Here is a 26,595-nt window from a genome sequence, read left to right on the forward strand (position 1 = left end):
ATCAGCCTTCCCTTCTGCTGAGTCTACCACATATCAAATGCAAGCAGCACATTGAGTAACTCATCTTTCCTGCCTGCCTATTAAGCAAAAATTAAAAGAAAATTACACTGGGAAGTCAGCAGCAAGAAGGAGGGGATGGGTTGTAATTATCTGGCTATTAATTGGTGTGAAGTTCCAGTTTAATGCTCTCAGGTCTGTGTCGCTATTTCCTGGGGAAATTTTCTCTCGATTAGTTTTGGATGAGAGCTGGGATTCTCTCTGGAAGCTCTGAGTCCACCCAAAGAGGTGACTTTCAGCTTCAGTCCCCGGGCAGGTTTTTGTTCTCTCGCACTGAGGGATGAAATTTAGGGGTCATTTCTAACACAGCTCCATCTGCCCAAGGCGGAGGTGGGAAAAGCCCAGTTTTAACTTTTACCATTGCACCAGCATAACCAGGCGTGACCCTTTTAAAATTCAGCCCACAAAGAAATGCTTGCTCCAAACACAAAACTCAGAAACAGAAGAACTCAAGGGATTGTTCCCCCACGGCTTCTGCCAGCCCTGGGGAGAGGTGAGAGCCTCTCATCAAAACCTGCCAGTTGAACAGACCCAAAACCTTCTGAGCCTGAGCATCCATCAAAGCCCGTGGAGAATTTCAAGGAGTGATGTGCAGGTTGCTGCCAACTCACCTGGCAAGGGACCAGGCAGCCCATCCATCCTCCTGCTCCTGCCACACAGGATGCACTGCAGATGTTGGGGCTGGACCAGCACACACAGGTGTTCCCAGCTCCACACAAGAGGTGGGAAGTGTGGCCTTTGCTCCTCAGGAATCCCACAGGCAGCTGGGAGAAGCTGGAGCAGCAGGCAAAGCTGCTGTGCTTGTGCTGAAGCCTTGAGAAGGCTGAGCTAGAACAGAGACTGGACAGAGCTAAAGAATAAAGAAGGGATTTATTCAGAGGATCTTCTCCATAGATCCACCTTGGGCAGCACAAGAGCCCAGCCAGGGCTGCACCCAAGATGAACCAAGATGGTCACAAATTGAACCCAAGATGGACCCAAAATGGTCACAAAATGGACCAAAATGGTCACAAAATGGACCAAAATGGCCCTAAAATGCATGACCACTCACAGGATCTGTCACTTTTATCAGTTCTGCTCCATTTGCACTTTGCAGTTCATTGTCCCAGCTTTAGCCCAGGCAGTCCCATCCTTGTTTTTCTCTCTCCAGCCCACGGGGTTTGTGCTCCTGGGCTGAGACCTGGATCATTTGTCCTTGGTGCCCAGCTGGAGCAGGAATTGTTTTGTCTCCCTGCTTTGTGCACAGAGTCACCATCCCCTAACATGAAGCCCAGACCCACACACTAAAGCAGCACAGAATCTGAAAAATAGAAAAGCTCAAACCTGAGGCATCATTTCAAACAGAGGGTGGGGGGAGAAAATAAAAGTTTTTTGATTTTTTTTTTTTCTTTGCTAAAACAAGGTATTCCCACAGATAAATCAAAGTGGCCTCAATTTACATCAAATTTCCTCTGGAAGTCAAAGTTTTCCTTCCAAGGGGGAAAGGCAGGTCAGCCCTGCTCCAGTGGATACAAACACCCTTCAGCAGGAGTTGTGGGGACCTAAAGATTTATCTTTAAGCTACAGCCCCTTCTCCTTCAATTCCTGAACAGGAGAAAAGCACTTGCTAAAGTGAACTGAGGGGAAAAGAAAAAGAAAGGAAAAAGGGGAAGTGGGGGAGAAACAGGGAAAAAACAAACAGGAAGAAACAGCAAAGGCAAAAGGGAAAAAAAAAATCCCAGGAAAGAGGAAGGAGGGATTTTATTCAGTTCACAGCTTGGAAGCTCAGAACAAAGGATAAGGAATTCTCCCTTCATGCCATGGTTCTCCATGGACTGCAGGAACATGGAACTTTGGGGGGGAAAAAAAACAAAAAAAAGGCTTCCACTATGGCAAATTGTCAGCATTCCAAACCCTTAAGAATTAAAAAAAAATTCTGGTTTTCTCTCCATATCTCCCTCCAGTTTCCAGACCCAGCAGAGCAAACTTCTCTGTGCTGCACCAGGGCCTGGCAATCTTGTGTGTCACCTGGCTGCAGCAGCCAGAGGGGTGAATCCCTGCACATGGCACGGGGGTTGGGATGAGATGGTCTGTAGGGTCCCTCCCCAACCCAAACCATTCTAGGAAATGAAATGAAGCTAAGTGACTCCATGAAAAAAATGAGGATTTTATGAAACCTCAGAGAAAATCCCCACCTGTGGAAGCTCAGCACACTGCTCTGGAAAAGACTTTGCCACTTGTCCCAGAGGAGTCACTCCCTTTAAAATTTTAAATTATTTAATAAAAAAATTAATAAAACTATTTACTATTAAATTATTTCTAATTTTTTTTATACATGGAGGTTGAGAAGTTGCTTTTTCTGTGTGGTTTTGTACCTCAGCAGAGAGAAGGGCAGCACCAGTGCCACCACCAGAGGTGCCAGCAGCTGTACCCAGCCAGGATGGGGATGTGCTGGAGGACTCAGAGCCTGCCAGCTGTGCCAACATCAGCATCCCCTGGCTCCAGAGGAGTGGTGCTGCCACTGCTCTGACCCAGGGGGCAGCCGAGGAGCTGGAAGGGATCCAGGAGGATCAATGAGTGTTACTATCCTATTTTTTGAAATTTTTTTTTTGCCCAGGATTTTTTTCCTGGGAAGGTAGAAAGCCTTAGAGAAAAAGGAAACCAATATTATCTCTCTTTTTTTTTTTTTTCCTTGTGTTTTACTGCTTTAGAACGGGGTTTGGAGGTTGTTTATCCAACAGGTGGTTGTTTGATTGGTTTCATGTAAATTGTTTTGACTTAATGACCAATCACAGTCCAGCTGTGTCAGGACTCTGGCGAGTCATGAGTTTTTCATTAACATCTTGTTAAACCTTCTGTAAGTATCCTTTCTCTACTCTTTAGTATATATAATATAATATAATATAATATAATATAATATAATATAATATAATATAATATAATATAATATAATAATATAATATAATATAATATAATATAATATAATATAATATAATATAATATAATATAATATAATATAATATAATATAATATAATATAATATAATATATGACATAATGTAATATAATATAAGATAACCATAATATAATACAGTATAATACATTTATAATATAATATAATATAATATAACCATAATAGAATATAGTATAATATATTTATAATATAATATAATAAATATAATATAATGTAATATAATATAAGATAACCATAATATAATACAGTATAATACAAATATAATATAATATAATATAATATAATATAATATAATATAATATAATATAATATAATATAATATAATATAATATAATATAATATAATATAATATAATATAATATAATATAATATAATATAATATAATATATATAATATAATATAATATAATATAATATAATATAATATAATAATAAATATATAATATCATATAATATGGTATAAAATGATTTATATAATATAATAATACATTTATAATCGAATAGAATAATAAATTAACCTTCCCAAAACATGGAGTCAGATTCATTCTTTCCTCCTCTGTCCAGGGACCCCAAAAATGCCCCAACTGAGCCATTAGAGAGAGCACCCAGGGCTGCCAGTCCACAGCCTGGAAAGGCACTGCAGCCCCTGACAGCCACACCAGCAGCCTTCAAAACCCAGCAGCTTCTGCTTCCCTCCTCCCCATCCTGAGGGAATGAACCCCAAATCTCTTTGTTTACCCTCACTCCTAATAAGCTCTCGTGGCTGAGGGAAAATGGTATTCCAGGCTCTTTCCTGAGCCTTTGTTCCCTTTCATCCTGGGAAAAAGGAGGGTTTAGATAATCTCAGAGTGCCAGAAAGCAATTTATTTCGACCTAGGCTGTTCCTGCAATGTCATCTCTTGGCTCCAGCACGTGGGAGCTTCCTGAGCTGGCACTGGCACCGCATGGGGCTGCGTGTCCTGGGCTCTCCTGGAGGGCTGTCACCTGCGTGGGGACAGGGCATGACAGCCCAGGGCCCAGACAGCCCCTCCACAGGTCTGAGCTGCAGCAGAGCTGGGCACAGCAGCTGGCAGGGCAGGGTCTTGCTGGGGATTGCACGTCCCAAGTCCCTGATGGGGACATGGGAGAGACTCCAGAGGGAATCCTGTGATTAAACCATCATGGGATGGTTTTAAGGAAGGAAGGACCTTAAAGATCCTTAAAGATTGCCCAGTTCCACTCCTCCTGCCATGGGCAGGGACACCTTCCCTAGGTGTCTGCAAGCCCTGTCCAACCTGGTGTTGGACACTTCCAGGGATGTGGCAGCCACAGCTTCTCTGGGCACCCTGTGCCAGATCCTCCCCACCCTCAGAGGGAACAATTCCTCCCCAGTATCCCATCCAGCCCTGCCCTCTGTCTGTGTGAAGCCATTCCCCCTTGTCCAAAGTCCCTCTGCAGCCCCTTTAAGTACTAAACCCTCTAAAAGGCCACAGTTAGGTCACCCTGGAGCTTTCTCTTCTCCAGGCTGGACAGTCCCCATTCTCTCCTGACAGGAGAAGACCTCTCCTCATTGGAGGCTCCATCCCTCTAATCACCTTCCTGGCCCTCTCCTCTGGACTCCCTGCAGCACTCACACCCCATTTATCCCAGAGCAGCTCCAGCTCCACCCCAGTGGTCCCTAAGGCACCCTGAGTCCTTCCCCTGGTGCTGGAGCCTCTTCCCGAGCCACAGGCTGAGCTCAGCTCTCTGCTGAGACAATGTTCTCTGCACCCTCAGGCCTGGAAGGTTTCTCCAGGAAGGAGAAGCACATCACAGAGCAGGAGAGAGCTCCAGCTGCTGAATCACCCTCAAGAACAGCACCGTGGCACACTGTGTGTCCCTTCCAGCTTCCCCAGCCTGGCTCCACCATCCCCTGGAAGCCACAGAGCGTGGTGCGAGCACACCGAGCTCTCCACAACAAGTTTTGCTGCAATCCAGGCCAGGAGCCCCACAAAAGCAGCAGTCCCTGGTGGGATCCCCCCTTTTGCAGAGCCCCCTCGCTGCCCAGCACAGCCTCTTAGCTCTGCCCCACCCTGGCTGCTCAGGGATTGCAATAACTCATCTCTCTGTCAACAGGGAATATTTTTAAATGTCTTCCTCCCTGCAGGCAGGCAGAAGCCTCCTCTGTTCTTCCCAGGCAGATTCCTTTTTTATTATGGCTGTTCTTTTTTTCCTCTAGATGAGAGGTTTAAACCATCCTGTCTCCTTCTAGGGTGGGGGGAATGACAGCCAGGGGGCAGCCCCCTGGAAGACTCAGAATTGCTGGTGGCAGGCAGTCAGGAAGGAGAGCTGAAACTCTGTGTGTCCAAACTTCTGATTCGGGGCACAAAGCAAAGCCTGTCCTGCCTTTCCTTCCCGAAGTTACATAAAAATAAACCCAGGCTCCCTCCTCCTGTTTTTTGGCAGCCAGCAGCACATCCTGCAGAGCAACCTTGTGTCCCGAGACTCTTCCAGTGGGCTGGGAAAGGAGAGGAGAAGCTCAGCCTGTTCCCTGGCAGGCTCCCACCCAGCCTTATTTCACTCTGTGCTCTTCCCAGCAGGACATGGATGTGGACAGGCATCTGGAAAGGCTGCAAGAGTTTCATCAGTGCTTTGTTTTGTTCTGTGCTTTCCACGCTCGGGGTGTTCTTACCACGCTGCCTGCCTTGTGCAACAGCCCCACAAATGGCACAAGGGCTGCTTGCAAGGGGGAGGAGGAGCTGGGCCACCAAAGAGCCACCAAAAATCCCCACGGCTCCTGCCCTCGCTCAAGGCCCACGTTGGATGTGTTGCAGTAAGCAAATAAACAGGATAAACAGGCTCTGCAGCCTGGAGCTCCCTGAGAAAAGCAGGATTATTTTGTTGTTGTTTTCCCCTCTAATGCCCAGCACTTTGTCAGCAAGTCTGCCTGTGCTGGGGCACGGTTTGTCTCCCAAAATGCTCACTGAGCTGCCTGCAGAGGGGCTGGGAAGCCCAAATTCCAGCCACAGAGATGGGGACACCCTGCCAGGCAGCTGCAAACCCAGCTGCCAACACCTGGACCTGCAGGGAGCCCCATCCCCACCAATGTCCAGGGCTGGCAGAGCTCACACACCACCAGAGAAGCAGCGCAGAGATCCAGCCACCCACTCTGGATGCTCAGAGAAGCTCCATGGAGACATCCTGAGACCTCAGGAATAAGGGCAGAGGAGGCCTTCCTCTGGGCTGATGGTTTCATTCCCCTTTAAAGACCTGCCTGTGAGTAATTAAAGCTCCTGTTTCTAAGCTGCTTGGTATTTTAATTGATTTTCTGCACTGGCTGCCCACAGTGTAGTCATTCAAATCCGACATTTGTCTTGCAAGCCCCGAGTGAGCAGCAAAGGAAAAGTGACCTCCCCACGAGTCCTTTGTGGTGGGAACTGGTTTGGACTGGGAATGCTGCTGGTGGGACCACCTGGGTGCCAAGCCTGATCTCCAGCCTGGAGCAGCCCAGGGCAGAAAGAGCTTCCCAGCCTGGCTTTGTACCTGTTATTTCTCTGGGAATTTCCTCTGGGCTGTCCAGCAGAGATTGATCTCCTGCATGGTCAGATTCTCCTCAAGAGAAAAGTGGGACCATGGAAACAGGGACTGATGTTTGCAAAGGAGGTGAGAATACAGCTTGCACTGAAATTCAGGAGCACTGAGGGGGAGTTTTTTGAATAAAATCATGCAGTTTATTCCAACCTATCATTGGAAGGGACCTTAAGGATCACCCAGTTCCAACCTCCTGCCATGGGCAGGGTTCCCCCTCATTAGGTCAAGCTGCTCAGGGCTCCATCCAACCTGGAGGTGAACATTTCCAGGCATGGGGCATCTACAACCTAAACAATCCTAAATCCATCCCAAACTCCTATCAGCAAAGTAAAAATTTAGGACTTGCTGCTTTTTCAGGCTTTGTTTTTCTTCTAGCAGGACCCCAGAGCTGATGACAAGTAAGCCAAGCTTTAGAGTGGAAAAATTAAGCTCTGTCAAGTTGGTTTAAAAAAAAATCACTGTCAGTGGGATAAGATTCCTAAATCTGCAGAGGGACTGCAGGAGGTCACAACTCCAAATCCAGAGATAAAGACTTTTCACCAGCAGGTAGGAAAAACAACACCTTGCCCTTCCAGAATGGTTTTTTCTGGGTAATGATTATGGAGCCTCTAGTCAAGAATCCAGGAGGCACAGGGAAAAGAAATCCACTTGGCTGGGGAATGTTTGGGGTTGTTTTTTTTTTTGTTGTTGTTGTTTGGGGTTTTGGGGTTTTTTTGTGTTGAGTTTTTTTGGGGTTTTTTTGTGTTGGGTTTTTATGTTTTTTGTTTGTTTGGGGTTTTTTGGTTTTTGGGGGTTTTTTGTTTGTTTGTTTTAGGTGGATTTGTGTTTTTTGTTTGGTTGGTTTTGGGTTTTTTTTTTTGTTTGTTTCTTTGGTTGGTTGGTTGTTCTGTTTTTTTTCAAGCCAGAAAATATAACCCTGGCTGCTGTGGTGAATTTATCCCCTCAAAATGTGTGCAGCCCATAAGGGCTGAGAGTTCTATGAAGTTGGGAGCCTTCCTGCTGGAGGGATGCATTCCTCTGTGCTGCAGACAGCCCAAGCCTCCAGCATCCTCCAGGAATTTCAGAATAAGCCATGCATATAATAGGTGCACTTTTAGCATGAAAGGAAGATGCTTCACAGAGGACAAATATTAAACTGTAAAATATATCAAGAGACATTTCCAGGGAACACTGAATTTAACCCAGCTCTTGGCTGAGCAGGAAGCTCCCAGGAGCTTTCTGTGTCTGGTGGAGGAACAAAAACCTGGAGGAGGCTTCACAAGAGAAAATTCCTGGATTTCCTGGGGGTGTTGGGGAAAAGGGTCAGTGCAGGACCCTTCTGTGCTGTCAGCATGGTGGTGACACTGTCACCAGGTGTGCACAGTGTATTTGTTTTGGTTTAGGGTAAAGTTGGGAGAGAATTTTTAATTTTTTTTTTTTCTAGGAAAGTAGGTTTAATTGGGTTTTTGAAATTTGTTTGGGAGAAAAATATTTTTTTGGAGAAAAGTGGAAAAAAATTGTTTCTTAAATAATAAAATTTAAATAATATTAAATAATAATTTTTTTGTTGTTTTAAAAGAGATTATAAACTTAGAAAGTCTCCTCTTTGGGTAGTAGTTTAGTTTATTTATTATTTAGTTCATTTAGTCTATTATTAGGTTTTTTTGGTGTTGGAAATGTTGTGGATCAGGTTTGGTTTGGTGGGTTACAGGTGTGAGTTGTTGGTGTTTTTCTGGGTGTTTAGTTTAGAGTAGGTTTAAACAGGTTTAAAGAAAAGGGGGAAAAACTTATAGTTCAAGGATTTTTTTTTTTTTAGTTAGTTAGTAAAAATTAATTAAAATAAAGGAGAGTGGAGGAGTGAGTGTTGTGTCTGAAAACAAGCTGGGTGCTTCTCTCTTCTCTTCTCTCTCTGGAACAAATCTTAATGCTCTCCCAGCATCTTTTTCCATACACATGCTGGCTTTTAGCTGCTCTTTAAAATCCAATGCTGGACCCTTTTTTCAAATGGGTCTCATCACTGCTGGAGCCCCCTCCAGCAGCCTGGAATTCCAGAAGATCCTGCACAGAGCTGTTTGGCACTTCAACCCCACGATCTGCAGGGCAGTGCTCGTTCTAGGTTCTAAAATACCCAGGCGGTGAACCCAGGTGAGGAGCAGCAATTGTCACCCACGTTTTATGAAAAATCCTTTCTTTAGGATTTTTCCCATCCTGAGAAGCTGAGAGGCTCAGGAACAAAATGTGAACAATGATTCTCTGCTGCTGTGGGATGCAGCAGGTGGATCTGGGATTGGTCTCACCTGGTTGTTTCTAATCAATGGCCAATCCCAGCCCAGCTGTCCAGACTGTCTGGGTCACAGACAAACCTTTGTTATTCATTCCTTTTCTATTCTTAGCTTAGCCTTCTGCTGAAATCCTTTCTTCTATTTCTTTTAGTATAGTTTTAATATAATATATATCATAAAATAATAAATCAGCCTTCTGAACATGGAGTCAACATCCTTGTCTCTTCCCTCATCCCGGGACCCCTGCAAACACCATCACAAGCAATGCTGGTGAGTGGAAATTTAACCCCATTTTTTCCTCAATTTCCCACTAAAACAGGGAGTAAAATCCACATGGGAAGCCCCTCTTAGGCGAGGAGGAGGCCTGTACTGAGGTGATTTCACTTGGTCACACGAAGCCCAACTCTTCCACTAGCGCAAAGCCCTTGTCTTCCTTCAGGAAGTGGGAAGAGAGCTCCCAAAAACCTGAGCATGTATTCCTACAGTGTATGTGGGACTCCAGCCAACAGTTTTGTTTTGTTTTGTTTTTCTCCTTTAAACAGCTTGAGACCATCTCAGGACCTCCCACGTCCTTATCTCCATACATGCACATCCATCATCTTCCAGTTGTTGGGACTCTGAGATGGTTGTTTGGCTTTTGGAGCACCGAGATCTTTGCTTATCTCCTTCCTACTTCTGTTCTCCCCACTTCCAGGCAACCTGGTGAGGAGACCTGCATTTCCCTGAGAACAAAAGTTGAGGCTCTTAAGCCACTTATCTAGAGCAAGCTGCTGTAAGTCTCTTGTTTTGACTGATACCAGCTTTATTTGAGGGGGCAGAGCCAAGCCCCTGCAGCCTGGGTGGCTCCTGCAGCTGAACTTGGTTTTGGAGACGTGTGAAGACTCCTCTGAGAGCCTGCAGAAAAATTTATCCCTTCCCACTACCCAGCTCTGCTACAACACATCCCTCCATCCTCAGTGAGCTGCCCTTGTCCCTTCCTTGGGAACTGATACATCCAAAAGGATTCTCCCAGGTGTGCAGCAGTGCCACCAGCATGTTTTCTGAAAAATCCTCTTTGCCCAGGATGTTTTCTCCTGGGAAGCTGAGAAGCCTCAGAGGAAAAAGGGAAAACAATAATTATCTCATTTGCTTCTCCTGTGTTTTGCTGCTTTGGAATGTGGTTGGAGATTGTTTATCCAACAGGTGATTGTTTCATTGGTTTCATGTGAATTGTTTTGACTCAATGACCAATCAGGGTCCAGCTGTGTCAGGACTCTGGAAGCAGGCACGAGTTTTCATTATCATTCTTATTAAACCTTCTGTCTGTATCCTTTCTGTATTCTTTAGTATCGTTTAGTACACCATTCTTTTAATATAATATAATATAAAATAATAAATTAGCCTTCTAAGAACATAAAGTCAAGTTCATTTCCTCCTTCATGCTGGGGACCCAACAAATACCACACAGGAGGGAAATCTGACCCCCAGCATTCTGCAGGCAGCCTGCCTGCCTCCCTGCACAGCCTGCCCTCACTCCAGCTGGCAAACACGGTACCCAAGCACCCACCTGAGGGCCTTCAGGTGAAAAATAACTCCATGCCATGACTTTCCTGGCTCAGGAAGGGCATTGCCACTCTTGTTGTATTCCAGAGCTGACTCCTTTGCTGGCACAGAGGAAGCAGGGCTGTGTTTTCCTTCCACAGGAGACAGGAGTCCTGCAGCTCCCATCAAGCCAAGTGGCTCCAAGCAACAGGCTGGGTGTTTGTCCCCTCAGGTGCAGGGCTTTTAGCTGCAGGCATCCTTTGGTGATTAAAAGGTCACTCGAGCCAGCTGGAGCTTTTCTCTACCTATTGTAAAAGCTGCTGTAAAAATACATAAGGGATAAATGCCTGACAGGTGCTCCTGTATATGGAGATTCCCAGCAGAGCAGCTGTGAATTATGGTCCTATAATTCCTCTGAGGGATGCCAACAAGGACAACCCAACAGCTGAGAAGACTTTTATCAGCTTGGTGCAAGGGCAGCCTGACGAGACTTGGGTGGAGGGGATGGGGATGGAAATGGAGATGGGGATGGAGATGGGGATGGAGATGGGGATGTCCTCCCTCCCCCTGCCTCCCTCACCCTTCTGATACATTCCCTTCCACTTCTATTTCAATAAAACGACCTGTCTTGGCATTTATTCCTCCCCCTGGATGAACACTGACCCTGCAAAGCCTCCTGGATCATATGGATCAAACCCATGGGGAAGACAGCACGGGGCTCTGTGAGGATCCGTGCTGGAACAAGCAGCCAGCTGTGAGAGCAAGCAAGAGGCAGAAGCCAGGTTTCTCCTGGCTTGCAGTGGGAAAGTGATGATGCTGCTGCTCAGGGACAGCTTGGCAGGGAGTTGGATTTGGAAAGGGGACAGAGGGAAGTTTCACACCCATGACGCTCACCAGGGCTTTGCAAATGCCACGTTGGCCTTTCCAGCCGGCACGGGGAAAAGCAGTTTTCACACCTAAGAGCCTTCTTCCACAAGCTGCCTAATGGCACTTGCACAATCAGCAGGCTGCTCTGAAAGGGAGCAACTGCTCCATCTTCTCCAGCTGAGATTCCTTCCTCACGCAGTCGGTGGAGCACGGGGCTATTTTCCAACACTCCGAAGATGAAGCTGAAAATTAAAATGAGCCAAAGCAGCCCCGTGCCTGCCCCCTCCCCAGCCCTTTTAATAAAGCTACTGAATACCGTGTTCTCAGTGAAGATTAACCTGAGCTTTGCTCCCAATTATTGTTTCACTCTCCCAAGTACAGAAGCAAGGAAGGGACTTGACAAATGAACCCAGCTCTGCCGTTAAGCTGCACTTCCACTTCTGCGAGTTTGTCTGAACCCTTACTGCTCAGCCAAATCCTCCCTCACACAAATCACTGGCTGTGTGTTCCCAAGGCTTTTCACTGCACTCAGGACTCCCAAGGCAGGGATTTTTCAACCTTTTGGTTCGTGGGGCTGTGAACCCCCACGGGGTGAATTCAGACAGGTTTGCTTTGCTCTGGGTTTTGTCCCAAGCCCCTGCAAAGAGCCCACGGCTCCTGTGGGGTCACGCAGGACACACATGAGGACAAACTGTGCCAGAAACAGGTTTTGCTCACAGTGGAAAAGCGAGGCTGCTGCTGGAAACCAGGTTATTTGGGGACTTGCTCGTTACCACTCATTCCTGAGCACGGTGATGAAATGAAAAGAGAAAAGGGAAGGAGGGAGGGATTGCCCTGCTCAGGGCTGCCATGCCCCCACAGCCCGGCGCTGAGGAGAGCTCCTGATCTCTCAGACCTGCACTGGCCCCTCTGCAGAGAGGCAGCAGGGGGAAAATCCAGCCCATCCGTCCCTCCTCACCTACTCCAGCACTAATTGAGGCAGCTGTGATTAGAGGCAGGGCTGGAGAGGGGAATGCTCAGCCGTGACCCCACCAGTGTGTCAGGCTGATCAGAGCCACCAGCTCCTCCCGGCTCTCTGAGCGCTGCCCGTGCTCTCCCTGGAGCTCAGCTTTGATTTCCAAGCCTGTGGTGCTGTAGGAACAAGTCTCAGCTGGTTTCACAGCCCGGCCTGAGGTTCAGGTCAGGAGGGGCTGCTCAGATCCCTGAGGATGCCCTACTGCCTCGAGGGTTTGCTGCACAAGCTGGGAGCTGCACTCGGGGTGTCTGTGGTCCCCTCCTTCCATCTGCAGGCACCTCACGGGGTGGGACAGGGGGACTGCTGCAAATGCAGCTCTCAGGGCCCTCAGTTGGTCAGAGTGACTCTGAGATAAGTTAGAAAGTCTCTTTTTTCAGTTTGGTGCTTGAAGAAGGAGTCGGAGCTCTTCAGGTTTTGGTCTCGAGGTTGTTTATTGTACCTTATTTATAAAACATTTTCTCTTGTCTAGCTGTGTTTTTTTCAGCAAGACAGAGGCACTCTGCTTGCTTTTGGGTGGTGTTATTTTTTTATACAAAAAACTACGTGTACAATATTTACAATTACTTTCTAATACTTATTATCTATATTAGACAGTGAGCTTCTACTCTAAATTAATCTAAAAGTGCCAACATCGCAGCAGAAGATGGAGGCTAAGAGGAAGAAGGAGAAAGACAGAACATGCTCATATTCTTCTATTTTGTCTTCTGAACTCTTATGTTAAAAACCTTAAAAATCTATTTTTCACCTTGTGATAAATTCACTATCATTCTACTTAAACTTTTGTGGCTTGTAATTCTTCATATAAAGGTTGGTAATTGTTTTTTCCAAGGGCTAAATCAAAGGCAATTTAAACACAGGGAGAGAGCCAGGATGTGCCTAATCCAGAGGGCTACCTCTGCAACTCACCTGGTAAATAAGGTGTTTGTCTCACAAGTTGCTCCAAAGTGAGCACAGAAGGGTAAGTTCAAGATCAGGACTTGGTTTATTTTTCAGCCCTGGCAGGGAAAAGTTCTTCAGTCTCTGGGGATTTGCCAGGAGGGCAAATCTTACTGCTAATAAGTGAGTGCATAGACAAGCAGCACACATGCCTGGTGGCTGCCAGTGGAAGGATTTCTTCTCCTGGATGGCACAGGTAGCCAAGGAGACAGGATAATTCCTGTCCTGCTGCTCCTTGGCTCCTCCATGAGACCCCACCACGCTGGCAAAGGCAACATTCCTTACAGACCTCATCGATGGCAGAGCATGTTTAAAGAGGAAAACATCCTGAGAGTTTGAGAGCTGCCCAGGAAGGGTCTTCAGGGAAGGAAGAAGATGGACTCTGTTCATAATGGACCCTAAAGGATCACCCAAAAATCATTACAGTTTAAAAAAAAAATCACACCCCAAAACCAGTGCTCTGGAAGTCAACAAATTAATTTCAAGGTGAATCAAAATGTTTCATTTTAGGAGGCTTGGTTCTGATTTCAGTTGATTTATGTGGGGTTTTCTTTTTTTTTAATCACATTTTTTAACTGAATAAATGAAAACACTATTTACTTCCTTCACTGGTGCCCAATTTCCAAACTCAAAGCTTGGGGGAAAAAACCCTCTTGACCACCTTTCTGTGCTAAAGCTCCAAGGCCCAGGGTGGTGAGCCCCAAAGTGATGTCAGAAGGAATAAAATTAATTTCTGGAGAATAACAGTGTATTTGCTATTTGGAAAAAGTGGCAGCAAGGCTGGAGTTTGAGAGCCAGGATGTGGCATTCCCAATGCCCAGCCTGTGAGTCAGCACTGGGATATTGCTGCTTTCCAGCAAAGCACCTGAAGGCAGCTTGGGATGTGTCCAAGAGCTGGTTTGTAGGTGGGGCTGAGGTATTCCCATGGGAAGGGCTGAGGTGATTCCCATTTGGGCTCTGCCAATCTCTTCCCTCCCCTGTCAGCATCCGTGGTCACCTGCTTCACTGCACTTGGGCAGGCAGGAAGAATTCCCTCTCCTTAAAACATTGGTTGTATGAACTGCAGCAGATGTTTCAGAGCACACATTTCCCTGCCCTGAAAGAAGGGAGGAACATGGAGTTGTTTAGCTTGGGAAAGCCCTCTCACATCATCAAGTACAACCATTCCCCCACCACTGACCGTGTCCCCAAAGGCCACGTCTGCACTGCTTTTAAATCCCTCCAGGGATGGTGACTCTACCTGAACAGCCTGTTCCAGGGCTTGACAACCCTCTCCATGAAGAAATTTTTCCAGCCTAAACCTCCCCTGGCACAACCCGAGGCTGGCTGCTCTCACCTTAGTGTTCCACAATGGATGGCTGACAGTGCAGGAGGAATTTTGTCTGTCTGAGCTGCACAGCCAAAGCTGGAGTCCAGCCAGGATGAGGGGCTCCTGCCATCTCCTCCTGCTCCAGCCAGACATCCCAGGGGATCATTAACAGCTCCATGTGACCAGCAGCAAGGATTAATCACCAAAAGTTGTTACTTCCCAGGGCCAAGTGATGCTCTGTCTCCATCACGGGTTGGACAGCAGTCAGTAACAGCGCTGGCAATTAAAGTTGGGCAGGATCTGATTAACGAGATAACGCTCACTGATCATCCTGTATCTGTGTGGAGCCCCACCACAGGGCTTTTTCCCCTTAGCTGGTATTTTTTACCTACCAGGGGGAGCAGGGATCAGCAGCTCAAGACTACTTTAAGCAGTTGAGCTGCAGTTCCTCCACTCCTCAGACCCCTCCGGGGCAGGCAGGGACTTGGGGAGTGCAGGAGTCACAAGTGCCTTGAGCCTGCTCCAGCCAGCAGTGCCAGGGACTTCAGGAGCCATCCCCACAAGTGTCACCATGGCCCAGTTCAGCAGCCATCCCTGGATTCCAGTATGTAAATATGATAAGAGGATTGCAGAGAAGAGATTTGTCTTGACTGGGAGATTAGTTTTAGATCGAATTTGGCTAATGTGGGAAGTGCTGCTGGCGAGGATGTGACCACTTCAATTAGCTCACGAGTGCTCTTCTGCCTCTCTGCTCCCACGCCAGGAAGAGCTGGCAAAGAGGAGCTGGAGAGATGCTGAACTCTGAAGGCAAGGGCAGCACAGGCAGCCCCTGCTCACCCAGAGGTGTTTCAGCACTGAACCAGCAGCCCTCAATGGAGCATTTCCCAAGCAGCCTGTTCCCACACCTCCTCCCTGAACCCAGGTGCCCTGCTCCTCCTTGTTCCCTGAGCTCCTGTGTCCCCAGGGAGCTGTGCCACAAGGGCACTGGGACAGGAGGGAAGAGATTGCACAGGTCAGAGCAGGAATCCACTGCCAGCACTTTGCAGCCTCCTCCCTCACCGTGGGCCTGTGCATCGAGCAAGGCGTGCCTCACCATCACAAATCTCCAGAAATTAAAAGGAGCTACATCTCAGTAAGGGGTTGAGATGCTCCTAAGGGAAGCAGAAATAAGGGAAAAGCCACCAGCATCAGAAGGCTCTTGGAGAGAAGCAGGCAGAGTGGGAATCCCTCCGTGCATTAACTGTTAGTGCAAGGTGGCACTGATGCGTGGGGTGCTGAGAGATGCAGGACTCTCGTCCAGGGAGCTCTGATATTCCATCAAACCTTTAATCACCTGCCTGTGCCTCCTTTCAGGGAAATGGGCAGCAGCCCCTCACTTGTATTTTGAGGGTGCAGTGCAAGGGGCACGTGCAGGCCTTCCAGGCAGGAATTGCATCCAGCCCCGTGCCTCTGGGTGCTCACAGGGAGCTCACACAGCCTTCCCCCAACACCTTTAATGAGACTCGAGCCAAAGCAGTTTCTTTGCCACTTTGCAGCCCAGCTCCCCCTCATCCAAGGTTTAATCCCACCATCTGCCTCCTGCACGTGTCCAGGGTCCCAGCACCTCTCTGGCCTTGGAGGGGTTGCCCTCTCCAGGCTCCCCAGTTCAGGCAAATCCAAAGACCTTGGAGACACAAAAGGCTTCCTGGCCAGGAGAGCCCCCAGGATCTTCCTCCTCAGCACATCCAACCTGCTCCTCCATTGAGCCAGGCAAAGGTAAAGCAGGAAGCTCTTTGGGACACCAGGGAAAGCCCAAAGCCTTTCTTCCAAAGCCTGAGGAATCTCAGAGGGAAATGGTTAGGGTAGGGCTCGGCTTTTTGTTCAACATGTGCTGACTATGCCCTGAAGCATGGGACTTCTAGGCTGATTTGGAATATTATAATAGTGCCTTTGTGCCATTTGAAACCGAATCAAAGAAAATGTTCATAAATAGCCCGTGTTAAAGATGGACCCATTTATTTTTTCCCATCCAATTTCCATTCCTTCCCTTTGCCGCATTTGCTAATTATCCAGTATGCATTTGCTTAAAGAAAGCATTTTTGTAGCCTTCACAATCCATCTTCCCATCCTAATGGATCTTGTGGTAAAGTCATTACGGAGACTTTATGAAATCACAGTTATTTCCATGACAACAGTGATGCAATAAAGGTGGGATTATGACATTACTGCAAGATCGAGCTGAAGGACAGGATGGATTTGTTTACCCCAGACAGGGCAAGGGAGAGACTTCATTCATCCAATGTTTCTAAAAGTGCCTTAAGATCTGCTAATGGAAGGGACATTTTATATCTGGGGTTTTATTTTCTTTTTACACTTATTTATGAGGGCTCCTTTCCAAGCACATATTGTTTGGTAAGTTTGAGAGGAGCAGCCTTGCTGAGGATGTGTTTACCCATCCCTGTGAAGACTTGTGGCTCTTCCCTTTCCTGAAAGACATCAATGCCTGCTGGGGAAGGGTTTTCCACCAGTTTAAAGGACCAGCAGGGCAGAATTTTCCCCTTTCAAGGGTGGCTGATCTAAGCTGCTTTCTCTTCCAACATTTTAATCAGGAAATCACCGGCTGGTGGATCACAGCGTGAATTGGTTTCCCCATGAAATTAAGTTTGAAGATGGCATTAAACCCCTTTCTTCTCCTTCAGGGAAACAAACCCAGCCTGGGCCTGGCCAGCAAAATTCCAAGCCAAAGCCCACTTTTTTCTCACACCCAGACACATCAGTAAAGTCCCTCCTGAAATGATTTTTAGCTCTCTCGCTCTTGAGCAATCACAAAATAAACTTAGGTGAAAATGACACAGCAATTCCTAAAGGATCAGAACATGGAACGCCATGAGACAGCTTTGAAGATAGCTGGGGTTTATGGTTTGGTTTTTTTGCAAGGGAAAAAGATGAATATTTCATACGGTACATGGTTCAAAAGTTGATTAATGTTTCAGCGTGTGGAAAACCAAGCTCAAGAGACAGGTTTCCTCATGTAAAATTCTTCAGGCTGGCAGCAGGACTTGTACGGCCAACTTCTCCCAGGGTGTGTTTTGTTTAACCCCCTTCCAAACCACTGGCTTGGTGCTGTGAGAGTGTGGTCAGGTCAGGGGGTGGCCCTGTGTCCTAGGGTGACGTTAGGATGCTTGTATCCCCATTTGTGTGTGCTGTTCATGCTGGATATTGTGTTCTGTGCCTTCAAGAAGAGTGAAAGTTTTGTTTTGTTATCAGCCTGCTCCCCCACAGCTGGCAGGACACAGAGATGGGGCAGTACATAGTGCTGCTTTTGCTTTTTGCTTTTCTCTTGCTCCTGCTTTGCTCTCGCTTTTTGCTTCTGCTCGTTATTTAGTTTAGCTAAGCAGTCTGAATTTTTCCCTGGACTGTTTTTCTTTCTCTTTCTTGGAGCCTGCTCCGGACTGGGACCTGGGAAACACCAAGAGTTTGCACCTTGTGGCTGCAGCAGCTGCCCCAGTGCTGGAGGGACTGATAACAGTGACCACCCCAGGAGAGACTTTCTGAATTTGTCATCTTTTTCAGAGCGGTGACAGAGTGGTGTCACCCAGTATTGTTCATTGTGTGTGCTGGGGGGGGGCTGTGCTTGTCAAATAAACAGGTTCTTTCCATTTCTCTTCGAGGAATCTTTCCCAAACCAGTTGGGGGGAAAGGCCATATGGGTTTGCTTTCTGGAGGGGCCCCCTTTTGGAGGATTTTCTCCCCAATTTGCCTTAAACCAGGACACCCTGCTTTGGTGTTCCCAACTCCCTCCCCTCTGTCACTACAGCCAGGCCAGATTGTGACAGTGCACAAAGCTTCTCCTCCCCTATTCCTGCTTGACCAACGGGATACTTCTGGGCTGGAAGCACTTTTGGTGAGGAGCTGTGACCCCAGTACATCTGAAACATGAACACACAGAGGAGAGCCCAAAGCTCCCCTGCTCTGAAAGCTCATCTACTTCGAGTCCAGCCTGAAGCAGCTGCTTCAGCTGCTCCTGCCCCAATTCCCGCTCCTCTAAGCCTTCCCAATATCTCTTCATTGACAGGAGGGAAACACCGCGAGGCCGCGCAGACGTGTTAATGAAATGTGAATTATTAACTGCGGCGTGCTAAGGGAGATAGAGGCGGGGGGGGGGGGGGGGGTGACATTTTGCCATTAATATGTAAAATGGGCACCTCTCCCTCCTTTTGCTGGAGGGGAAGAGCAGACTCCAGCCTGTGTCCCATTCCAGGGCCAGGATGGGTAATGAGATAACACGATTGCTGTGTCTCTCGCCCTTTTTCTTTCTTTCTTCCCGTGATAAAAGGACAGAGGGAAATGCACACAATTAAAAGGAGGATTCCAACCAGCCCGGAGAGATTCAATGAATAATAATGGACCTCCAGCTGCTAATGTGCTTAAGGACTTCCAAGTCTCAAGTGTCTAACCAGCTTAAGGGTCCGTACCACAGACTTCATTTCTATCTGTAAATGGGAAAGGCAGGGCAGGAGCAGGAGGGGGGGAATCCTGCCCCTGATTACAGATGGGATCATCACTGAGCCCTCAGCACGAGCGTGATGTGACAGCAACAAAAGAGTAAAGTCAACTTAGCAGCGTGTCAAAGCCAACACCAAGTGTGGGGTGAGGAAGGTCCTTGCTTAGCAACCCCTGTGTGTCACCTGTACTTGTAGTCACCCCAAAACACCCCAAAAGAGGGTCTGAGATGCTGCTGGAATAAAACCAGCTTCCTCTGTGTAGCTCCTGGTGAGGGAAAGGTCTCTGTTGTGCCGTGACCTGCAGCGCCTGCTCATCTCCCACACCTTCCCTGCAGAAGGGGACAGAAGATGTAGCACATGGACGACAGCCAAAGCCACATAAAAATGTCCACCTGAAGATTATCAGAGGGGTTTTTTTCCTGGCACTTCCCTTGGCTTTTTTCTCTCTCCCATTAAGGCTTCTGTCTCCCTTTCACAATCCATTAACTTTCCCCCTGCAGTCTCCTTTCCTGGGCCCCCCTGACCAAGACAGCCTCCTCTCCTTGACCCTCTCAGCTTTCTACCACGCTCATAAATTTCCACGGAGGATCAGACTTGCAGGGGGGGAAGAGCAAAAGACAAGCACTGTCCCAGCCTTGAGTTCCCCATGAAGTTGTGTCCCCCTCCTCCCCATCCAGAGGTTATAGGGTAACTATCACAGATTCAGGGAGCAGCAGCTTCAGAGGCTAGCACCGAGATGATCAAAGGCACAAGGAATGTTAGCTGGGTATGGGCTCCTCAGCCTTGCAAAGGGATACAACAGAGATCTGAGAACTACAAGAAAAGCTGTTTCCATCTCTCCTGGAGCAAGGGCTGGGGGCATCAGAGGAAACTCACCAGTTCAGAACAAACGAAACGAGCTATTTTTGTACCCTGCCTGTCTCTATGCCATGGGACTCCTCAGCAGAGGAACTGTGCCTGCCTGGAGCTCAGAAGAGCTCAGAAAAAAAAAAAAAAAATCCAGATTTTTCTAGCTGAGAGCCCGTGTGCGGAAGCTGTTACCAACAAACACACCGCGTGTGGGTGAGGAGGTCCCTGATCTACAAACCAGGGAATACTTCAACAATGTTTCTATGCAAACTCTGGAATATTTCCCCATGGGGGCTGGGGAAATATTCCAGAGAATCCCCACTGCTGGAGACCCTGTACTCACACAGGTTTCCAGGAACACGTCAGTGCCGGAATCAGGATCCTGTGCTCGGGGGATGCCTGGTCTGACACTGCTGTCGTGCCTTCACACCTCGCTAGCTCCAGACAACACATCCCCTCTCCTCCAGCTTTGGGGGGAACCTTCAAGGCAGTTTTTTCCTAGGCAATGGCAAGATGTCCCAGGGAGCAGGAAGATGGATGGGAGCTGAACGGGAATAGCTGCTGGCAGCGGGGACGGAGGAGGGAACGGTTGCATAAGGCGGCACTGGAGATTCCTGGTGCCTGGCACAGGAGGCAGGTACAGCACTCACAAAAGGGTTGGAGGAGAGAAGTTGTGTGAGGTCGGCCACGTGTCAGCCCTGCACGGCTGAATCATGCAAGTTTAAAGGCTTCAAAGCAGGATAAGATCTCGGCGCGGCCACGTGCGCGCTCCTTCCTCCAACCTGAGCTTGGGGAAACAACGGGAGAGCGCGAGTGAAAGCAGAGAGGGGTAATTAGCTAATTAGGGGAGCTGACTAATCAGCTAATTTACAAAGGTTTCTCATCGTTATTCACGGAGAAAGAATTCTGGAGAGCCCTGGCGTGGGGCGAGGTGGGAGCAGAGGGAGCAAAGCAGGGCACGCTCAAACTCCACCGGGGTGGGTTAAAACCTCAGCATCTCCTCAGCCCGACTGGTTTTGGGCTGCCGAGGGTCAGAACCAGTCCTGCTCGTGCTCCTTCAGCAAAGGAGCTGCTCTGACTGCTCTTCTTCTGGGCAAGAGGCAGGAGAGCTGAAGTTCTCCTCTGTTTTGAGCTGGCAAAGGGAGATTTGTTTGCCCAGAACTCAACAGCTCTATTTAACCTTCTCCTGAGCACTGCCCGGGCAGCTCAGACAGCTCAAGTGCTGAAACAATATCCCCTAATGAATGCCCAGGGTGGAACAACACTGCTGCTTCCCTCTCCTTCGAAAGACTGCTCGGCCCAGTGAGACAAATGTCAATAAAAAGAAATTTAAGTTGGGAAGGGAGGGGAGAAGGCGAGGACATGCATGCCCAGCCCGCAGCTCTGCCCAGCTCTCCTTTCTTTCCCCGTTCCCGTCCCCTCCAATGTCCTTGTGCATCTCCAGCAGCAGCATCACACTGCTGCTATTCCAGCCAGGATGGATATTTGAACAGCCTTGGATCAATATTTGTGCAAAGGGAAAGCTGGTGCATGGCAGGGCTACAAATTAACCTCTTGTCCCGTATCCACTCTGGCACACCAGGCCCGCGGGAGCAGCGGATTCCCCCAGGAAAAAAGTGGGACACACATCTCATAACACAGGAAAAGGAGAAAGGGTAATAAGAGATCCAACCGCAGCACACAGGCTTTTTTTACATCTCTCCCTCAGTTTTGGGGTGGGGGGAATAGCTTTTCTTAATTAGCATCCTAACCTTTTCCAAACAGGTTCAAGGGTGTCTTGGCAGGCTTGGGAAGTGGTGTGAAAGCAGCACTGAGTAACAGCAGCAGAACTAGTCAGGTGTAAAAGAATCTTGCTTTTCCTTTCTGGGGACACGATTAGGGCACCAGTAATGAGAAACACAAAGAACATCCAAGGTTGCAGAAACCTGCTTTTCCCCCTTATTAATGGGAAGCATTACCTCAGAATTGCATGCTGGGGAGTGGAAGATATTTCTCGCAGCACAAAACCATTGATCCCAAAGTCCTGCCCGAGCTGTCACGGCTGTCACCAGCTGCACCCGAGTTCAGCCACTGGCAGATGTCAGGGGTGTCCTACAGGATGAGATCCAGGGCCAAGCCAGTCCTTTCTCCTCAAGGCAGTGCTTCCTTCCCCCACCTACACGTCTCTGGACACGTGGATGCACCACCAGAACAGCTTTGCCTTGGACTGTTCCTCCCACGCTCCACACGATCCCAGCTGGATTCCCCAGAAGCCTGGTCCACAAAATCTGAGGGATATTTGCAAAACTCCCCCAATGCTGTTTCCCTTTCTGAATCACCCTTCCTGCCTCGCAGCAGGGATGGATCAGCCATTGTGCCAGATTTGCTGTCCCGCTTCTAGACAGCTTTCAGGAGACCCTGTTGGTTTCCTGTGCTGGATTTTCCACCCAGCCTTGCTCTGACAGCCTTCTACAGAGGAGCTGGAGGTTTTCCTCACAGCTCCTTTCCACGCCATCACAGCTTTTGCCTCAGTTGGACACAGCCAGGCTCTGGATCCGTGCAATTACCCTTCCCTTCCCCAGCCTTGCAGCACAACGATGGGACAGCAAGGCTTGGACTGTGGCTGCTCACCACATGGAAACGAAGGGATTGCCAAATTCACCCCAGGAGGAGAACGAGCAAAGACATTGACACAAAGAGAAGGGCTTCTGGCTCCCTTGGTCTGCAGGGCCAGACACTCAGTGACGCTTGCCCCTGCTTTTTCCTCACAATATTTGCCATATTTAGCTCCCTTTCATCCTGCCTTGCCATCACACTGAGCAAAGAGGGAATGGACGAGACGAATTTGCTCACTGAATAATGAAATGTGGTTTTTTTCCTCCTGCCCAGCCTCTGTCTGGGTCTTGTTTCTGGTTTGCAGCAGAGATGTTCCCCTTTTCTCCACCTCTCTCCCAAATCCAAGGAAACAGTTTTATTTGGGTGGGAAATACAATTCCAGAAAAACAGAGGAATTTGCAGGCAGAAAGGTGCCAATTAATCCACATTAGAGCGAAATTAGCCTGATATTAGAACGATGGGAGGATGACAAGGGAGAGATCAGCCTCTAATGTCCTCATTAGCCAGTGGTGCTCCTTGTGAGCTTTCCATCAGGTGCAGGAAGCTGTCTGGCTGCGCTTCATTAGCACCTGGGTTAATGACAGATAAGCAGGCAGGGAGATGGGCTGTCCCCCCACCCTGCCTGCCATTCTCCTCCATGGCTCCTGGATGGAAGTGGGTGTTTCCCTCATCTCCTCTGGCTCCTCTGTAGTGGCAGGACAGGTGGAACCGGGTGCATTTTTCCAAGCAATAGGTGTCAGTGGTGCTTTCCCCAGAGCCCAGGGTGGTTTGGGTAGTGCTGAGCTACAGCAGGACCCCTGCACTCCTGGCACACTTAGATGGAGCTAGGCTGAGGAAATCTCCCTTGACACCCTCACAAACTCTTCCTGCTTCCCTACAACTCCCTGTGTCCTCCTTTTCTCCTTGGCTTTCACGAGATTTTTGCCCTCTCACCATCCTGCGTCACTTTTTCACCCCACTGCTTGCTGGCAGCTGCTCAGCTCCCTGAGCAACCCTCCTGACTCTCTCCTCTCCTTCTGCCAGCCCTGGCTGTTTATTCCATTGTTAAACTCTCAGTTTGGATCTTCTGGGGTTTTTTTAACATTTTTTTTTGACCCCACTGATGTCAGGTTGGATTTTCTGTCAGCACGACATCAGGCTGCCAGCAGGTGAAGGACAACTCACAGGGAAGACAACAAGGAGTAAAATCATCACCATCACGACAAAACCACAAAAATCTCCCAAAAGAGTTGAGACTTTCCCAGAGAGGATGCAGATTTGCTCAAGGGTCTCCCTCCAAAAATGCCCCTGGCCTGCAGGGTGGAAGGATTCAGACACATGGCAGTAGAGATAGGAACAACTTCAGTGGGAGCTGAGCATTATCTATGGAGGGGCAGGGCACATCTGCCTGAAGACATGAATTATGCACAAAACCAGGGACAGCTTGGAGGTAAAGATGGAAACAGCTTTTGATTTGTGCTTCTGAAAGGCCCCTCCAGCGTCAGCTGGAAGAGGAACACAGGATTGTGAACATCCTGCCTTGGAAGGGACACACAAGCATTGCTGAGCCCAGCTCCTGGCCCTGCACAGGACGTGCTCTTCATGGGAACACATGGAGCAGGAGAGGATGGAAGGATGCACATGGACCTCTCCTGGGGGCTGCAAGTTGCTGGCAGGTTATGGGTGAGCAGATCTGAACCCATCCCTTGTTTCCCCCCTTCTCCCCGAGCATCCTCCCTCAGCCTTGGCTGGAGCCACATTCCCACGTGAGGGGCTCCTTCCTGCTGCCCAAATCAGCACAGCTTCCACAGGAGGGCCAGCAGGGATAAGCCTATAACCTGAAACTCTGCAGGAATAGCTGTCCTGCAGGCGACCATGCCTGGGAATCCTTGCTGGTGCATGTCACTCTTCCTCGGGAAATCAGAGACTGCAAAGTCACTGGGTAAGGGAAGGTAAGTGAGGTTAGGTAAAGCCACATGAGGTAAAGCCAGGAGAGGTTCCTACAGCTAGAAGGGGGTTTTGGACCTCCAGGCTATTTTTTTTCCCCTCTCTGAAAGTCCCAGAAGACCTTTCCAGATCCAAGTGTTTCACACATTGGTGCTGCCACTCGTTTGCCTCCAAATTCACTCCATAACTGCTCCTTGCAGTCCCTCTTTCCCAGCCACCCCCACTTCATGGGCTGCCACAAGCAGGGAGACAGGCACCAGAGCCAAAATCATGGGCCACCTTCTCCTGCATCCTGGCAAGAGCAGCAGGAGGGTGGGGAGAAGGCAGCTCTGTGATTAAATAGCACTGCCACACAGCAGCTCCTGCAATGCGAGCCCTCAGACGGCTCCTTTGGCTGCCTCTTGCCCCTGGGTTTAATTCCCTGGGGATCTGGGGTGCCTTAGCAGCACCCCTTTCCCAGATCCAACAGCACAGCTCAGCCTGCACAGGGACACAGGCAGCAGAGCTCTGCTTTTGGCTCCTTCCCCATCCCAGTGTCCTGGTACTGCCAACACTGCTCTGCCGCCCTTCCCTCCCTCCCTCGTGCTCTCCCCCCTCCTTCCCTTGTTCCTTTTAATTAGCAACTTTTCCTTTGTTCCCTTTAATTAAGCGAGGGGAGGGCCAAGCTGCTGTCAGCCACAGGAGTTATTTTCCCTGCCCACCAGATCAAAGGCCGGGAGCGCCCGGCTCGTCCTTAATTTGGGCAAAGCCTCTCCTCTTTGTGGTTTCTCCGGGGATGGTGGCTGGGATGGAAAGGGAGGGCTGAAACCCAGGAGGGGGAGCTGGGAGAAGGACTTTGGCTCGTCTCCTTCAGGGAAGAATGAAGAGGAATTTGGGTGGCACCTGGTGTCTCAGGGTTTGTGTTGCTGAAATGACCCCCAAGGTATTAGAAACTCTTTTTTTCCCAGCCCCACGACCAAAGAAGAAGTCGAGATTCCTCAGCTCTGCTTTTCAAGGTTGTTTATTTTTCCTTATCTATTCCATTCTCTCTCTGACCTGCTGAGATCTGTCCAGTTTGTGGCACACTGCCTGCCCTTGGGGTGCTGTTAGTTTTTTATACTAAGAACTACCTGTGCTTTATTTACAATAATTTCTCAATACCTATCACCTATGTCAGACAGTCTGTCTCTACTCTAAACCAATCCAAAAGTGCCACCATCACAGCAGAAGGTGGAGGACAAGAAGGACAGGACACACCCAGACCCCTCCATTTTCCCTCTTGAACCCCCATTCCTAATCCCCAAAATTCCACTTTTTCACCCTGTGACAAATTCACTATCATTCTACTCAAACCCTTGTGGCTTGTAAATCCTCACACAAAGTTGGGAATTGTTTCCATGGGCTAAAATGGAAGGCACAGGTGTGTTTGACTCCGTGCCAGGGTCTCTGAGCCCCTTGCCAGGGTCTGGAATCACCCAGAGGAATGTCCTGGGTCCCAAGAGGTGTGTGGGCACCTTGGGCAGGTTTGGTGTGAAACCTGAGGCTGCAGACACTCCCGTGGGGAGGGGGACAGGACCTGGTTTGATGTGGAAGGGGCCTGCAGCTCTGCCAGGGCTTTAATGGGGAGAGAGAGAGAGCTAATTATGGGAAAGTAAAGGCAAATGTGGGAAAACAAACCACTGAGGGATTAGGGAATGAGAGGCCTTAGCTGAAGGTATGAGAAAGGACCATGGTGTAATGTCATTTTTTTCAAGCACTCTGTGTCTGTCTGGGTGGGCAGAACATATTGAGGGGTGCCAAAGCTTCCAAGACATTTTTAGCCTTCATTTAATTTTTAATTTGGATCTAGCACCACAATACTACAGGACTGGACATTTCCTCACCCCGAGCTCAGAAAATCCTTACCTCACTCCAGGGATTTGCACCTCGGGGCTGGAGTCTCTGGATCTCTTTGGGTCCATGAGGCTGTAGCAGGGTGAAATTCTTCTTTTACAAAGCTTTATCCTGTAATTAAAAATGCTTTAGAGCCTCTGTCTCACAAGCCATGCTGTATTTTTGGTTTTTATCACTCCTGCTTATCTGTGCCATGTCCCAAATTTTCCACATACCATTTTAATAACGTTTTGGGGGTGAAACAGGTCATAATTCCATGCTGGAAGAGAGAGCCCCAGTGCTCTGCCCCATGCAGCATCACCCTGAAGTGTGGAAAGCATGAGTAAATCCAAACTTTGAAAACACCTCCTGTCCAGCTCATATCTAAATTTAAAGAAAACTAAAACCTCATAATCTAAGGTTA

Source organism: Haemorhous mexicanus, chromosome 7 (assembly GCF_027477595.1).
Source record: "Haemorhous mexicanus isolate bHaeMex1 chromosome 7, bHaeMex1.pri, whole genome shotgun sequence".
NCBI lineage: Eukaryota > Metazoa > Chordata > Aves > Passeriformes > Fringillidae > Haemorhous > Haemorhous mexicanus.